Below are 4,906 nucleotides of genomic sequence, written 5' to 3'. Positions count from 1 at the left end.
TTCATAGGACATTCATAGCTTTAAGGCATAGACACTAAGATACTAATGATCATGTAATAAGACACAAACATAGATAAACATAAGCATAAAAATTCGAAAAATAGAAAATAAAGAACAAGGGGATTAAAGAACGGGTCCACCTTAGTGATGGCGGCTTGTTCTTCCTCTTGAAGATCTTATGGAGTGCTTGAGCTCCTCAATGTCTCTTCCTTGCCTTTGTTGCTCCTCTCTCATGATTCTATGATTTTCTTTAATTTCATGGAGGAGGATGGAATGTTCTTGGTGCTTCACCCTTAGTTGTCCCATGTTGGAACTCAATTCTCCTAGGGAGGTATTGATTTGCTCCCAATAGTTTTATGGAGGAAAGTGCATCCCTTGAGATGAATCTCTCCATCTCCCATGACTCGGAGGTGGAAGCTTTTGCCTTCCCTTTCCTCTTTCTAGAGGTTTCTCCTGCCTTAGATGCCATAAATGATTATGGAAAAACAAAAAGCAATGGTTTTACCACACCAAACTTAGAAGGTTTGCTCGTCCTCGAGCAAAAGAAGAAAGAAGAGAGTATAAGAAGAAGAAATAGAGGAGATGGAGGTGGCTTTGTGGCTCGGCCAAGGGGCAGAAGTAGTGTTTAGGTTGTTTGAATAATGAAGGAGTGAAGATGGGTTTATATAGGGGTGGAGAGAGGGGTAGGGTTCGGTCATGTGAGGGTGGGTTGGGAGGGAAAGTGGTTTGAATTTGAATGGTGAGGTAGGTGGGGTTTTATGAAGGATGGATGTGAGTGGTGAAGAGAATAGTAGGATTTGATAGGTGAGGGGTTTTTGGGGAAGAGGTATTAAGGTGATTGGTGAATGGGTGAAGAAGAGAGAGGGTGGTGGGGTAGGTGAGGATCCTGTGGGGTCCACAGATCCTGAGGTGTCAAGAAAAATTCATCCCTGCACCAAGTGGCGAGCAAAAATGCTCTTTATGCCAATTCTGGCGTTAAACGCCGGGCTGGTGCCCATTTCTGGCATTTAACGCCGGGCTGGTGCCCATTTTTTGGTGTTTAACGCCAGCTTCTTGCCCTTTCCTGGCGTTTAAGGCCAGTCTGGTGCCCCTTTTTGGTGTTAAACGCCCAGAATGGTGCCACACTGGGCGTTAAACGCCCATTTGCTGCCCTTACTGGCGTTTAAACGCCAGCAATTTTTTCTCCAGGGTGTGCTATTTTTCTTTTTGTTTTTCATGCTGTTTTTGCGTTTTCAATTGATTTTGTGACTTCCCATGATCATCAACCTATAAAAAAATAAAATAACAAAGGAAAATAAATAAATATAACATTGGGTTGCCTCCCAACAAGCGCTTCTTTAATGTTAGTAGCTTGACAGTGGGGTCTCAAGGAGCCTCACAGATACTCAGAGCAATGTTGGAACCTCCCAACACCAAACTTAGAGTTTGAATGTGGGGGTTCAATACCAAACTTAGAGTTTGGTTGTGGCCTCCCAACACCAAACTTAGAGTCTGACTGTGGGGGCTCTGTTTGACTCTGTCTTCAGAGAAGCTCTTCATGCTTCCTCTCCATGGTTGCAGAGGGATATCCTTGAGTCTTAAACACAAAGGATTCTTCATTCACTTGAATGATCAATTCTCCTCTGTCAACATCAATCACAGCCTTTGCTGTGGCTAGGAAGGGTCTGCCAAGGATGATGGTTTCATCCATGCACTTCCCAGTCTCTAGGACTATGAAATTAGCAGGGATGTAATGGTCTTCAATCTTTACCAGAACATCCTCTACAAGTCCATAAGCTTGTTTTCTTGAATTGTCTGCCATCTCTTGTGAGATTCTTGCAGCTTGTACCTCAAAGATCCCTAGCTTCTCCTTTACAAAAAGAGGCATGAGGTTTATGCTTGACCCTAGGTCACACAGAGCCTTCTTGAAGGTCATGGTGCCTATTGTACAAGGTATTGAGAACTTCCCAGGATCTTGTCTCTTTTGAGGTAATTTCTGCCTAGACAAGTCATCCAGCTCTTTAGTAAGCAAAGGGGGTTCATCCTCCCAAGTCTCATTACCAAATAACTTGTCATTTAGCTTCATGATTGCTCCAAGGTACTTAGCAACTTTCTCTTCAGTGACATCTTCGTCCTCTTTAGAGGAAGAATACTCATCAGAGCTCATGAATGGCAGAAGTAAATCCAATGGAATCTCTATGGTCTCATTATGAGCCTCAGATTTCCATGGTTCCTCATTAGGAAACTCATTGGAGGCTAGTGGACGTCCATTAAGGTCTTCCTCAGTGGCGCTCACTGCCTCTTTCTCCTCTCCAAGTTCGGCCATGTTGATGGCCTTACACTCTCCTTTTGGATTCTCTTTTGTATTGCCTGGAAGAGTACTAGGAGGGAGTTTAGTAACTTTCTTACTCAGCTGACTAGGAGGGAGTTCAGTAATTTTCTTACTCAGCTGACCCACTTGTGCCTCCAAGTTTCTAATGGAGGACCTTGTTTCATTCATGAAACTTTGAGTGGTTTTGATTATATCAGGACCATGGTTGCTAAGTCAGAGTGGCTCTGCTTAGAATTCTCTGTCTGTTGCTGAGAAGATGATGGAAAAGGCTTGCCATTTCTGAACCTATTTCTTCCACCGTTATTATTATTGAAACCTTGTTGAGGTCTCTGTTGATCCTTCCATGAGAGATTTGGGTGATTTTTCCATGAAGGATTATAGGTGTTTCCATAGGGTTCTCCCATGTAATTCACCTCTTCCATTGATGGGTTCTCAGGATCATAAGCTTCTTTTTCAGATGAAGCATCCTTAGTACTGCTTGGTGCAGCTTGCATTCCAGACAGACTTTGAGAAATCATATTGACTTGCTGAGTCAATATTTTATTCTGAGCCAATATGGCATTCAGAGTATCAATCTCAATAACTCCTTTCTTCTGATTCGTCCCATTGTTCACAGGATTCCTTTCAGAAGTGTACATGAATTGGTTATTTGCAACCATTTCAATGAGTTCTTGAGCTTCTGCAGGTGTCTTCTTCAGATGAAGAGATCCTCCAGCAGAGCTATCCAATGACGTCTTGGACAATTCAGACAGACCATCATAGAAGATATCTATGATGCTCCACTCAGAAAGCATGTCAGAAGGACACTTTCTGATCAATTGTTTGATCTTTCCCAAGCTTTATAGAGGGATTCACCTTCCTTCTGTCTGAAGGTTTGGACTTCCACTCTAAGCTTACTCAGTTTTTAAGGTGGAAAGAACTTTGCCAAAAAGGCATTGACTAGCTTTTCCCAAGAGTTCAGGCTTTCTTTAGGTTGTGAATCCAACCATATCCTAGCTCTGTCTCTTACAGCAAAAGGGAATAGCATAAGTCTGTAGACCTCAAAGTCAACCCCATTGGTCTTGACAGTGTCACAGATTTACAAGAATTCAGCTAAAAATTGATGAGGATCTTCCAATGGAAGTCCATGGAACTTGCAATTCTGTTGCATTAGAGAAACTAATTGAGGCTTAAGCTCAAAGTTGTTTGCTCCAATGGCAGGGATAGAGATGCTTCTCCCATAGAAGTCGGGAGTAGGTGCAGTGAAGTCACCCAGCACCTTCCTTGCATTGTTGGCATTGTTGTTGTTTTTGGCTGCCATGTCTTCTTCTTTGAAGAATTCTGCTAGGTCCTCTACAGAGAGTTGTGCTTTAGCTTCTCTTAGCTTTCGCTTCAAGGTCCTTTCAGGTTTAGGGTCAGCCTCAACAAGGATGCTTTTGTCCTTGCTCCTGCTCATATGAAAGAGAAGAGAACAAGAAAATATGGAATCCTCTATGTCACAGTATAAAGATTCCTTGAGGTGTCAGAGGAATAGAAGGAGGAGGTAGAAGAATTAGGATGTGAGAAGAAGGGAAGAATTTTCGAAAATAAGTTAAAAGATTTTGAAAAAGAATTTTGAAAATTGATTGATGATTTTCGAAAACTAAGAGTGGGAAAGAAATTAAGTGATTTTGAAAAAGATTTTGAAATTAGAAATCAAAAAGATATGATTGAAAACTTATTTTGAAAAGGATGTGATTAAAAAGATATGATTGAAAAGATATAGTTTTAAAAAGATATGATTGAGAAGATATGATTTGGAAAACAATTTAAAAAGATTTGATTTTTAAAATAATGACTTGGCTAACAAGAAAAGATATGATTCAAACATTAAACCAATTTAATGGTAGTTGCTTGATTTAAAGAAGTTATGCATTTTCATTCCAAATCACTTACTTAGGATGCAAGAAAGTGCATAAAGACTAATAAAACTAGTGAAATTAGCTTGAAAAATGGGTATATGATGACTTGTCATCAATATGATTGAGAAACAATTTAAAAAGATTTGATTTTTAAAAATTATGAAAACTTGAAAAAAATTTGAATTAAAAACAAAATCTTCCCTCTTGTGCCATCCTGGCGTTAAACGCCCAGAATGGTATACATTCTGGAATTTAACGCCCAAATTGCTACCCTTTTGGGCGTTAAACGCCCAGACAGGCACCCTGGCTGGCGTTTAAACGCCAGTTTTCCTTCTTCACTGGGCGTTTTGAACGCCCAGCTTTTTCTGTGTAATTCCTCTACTGTATGTTCTGAATCTTCAATTCTCTGTATTATTGACTTGAAAAGACACAAATTAAAATTTTTTTGGATTTTTTATGATGAGGAAAAATCAAAATGCAACTAAAATCAAATAAACAATGCATGCAAGACACCAAACTTAGAAGTTTGTATACTACTGACACTAACAAATTGAGAATGCATATGAGAAATAACAAAACACACAAAACAAAAGAATTTAAAGATCAGAGCAAGTAAATCATCAAGAACGACTTGAAGATCAATGAAGACACATGATAATTGCAAGAAGAACAGAAACATGCAATTGACACCAAACTTAAAATGAGACACTAGATT

Source organism: Arachis duranensis, chromosome 1 (assembly GCF_000817695.3).
Source record: "Arachis duranensis cultivar V14167 chromosome 1, aradu.V14167.gnm2.J7QH, whole genome shotgun sequence".
Classification (NCBI taxonomy): domain Eukaryota; kingdom Viridiplantae; phylum Streptophyta; class Magnoliopsida; order Fabales; family Fabaceae; genus Arachis; species Arachis duranensis.
This window is presented reverse-complemented; position numbering follows the sequence as displayed.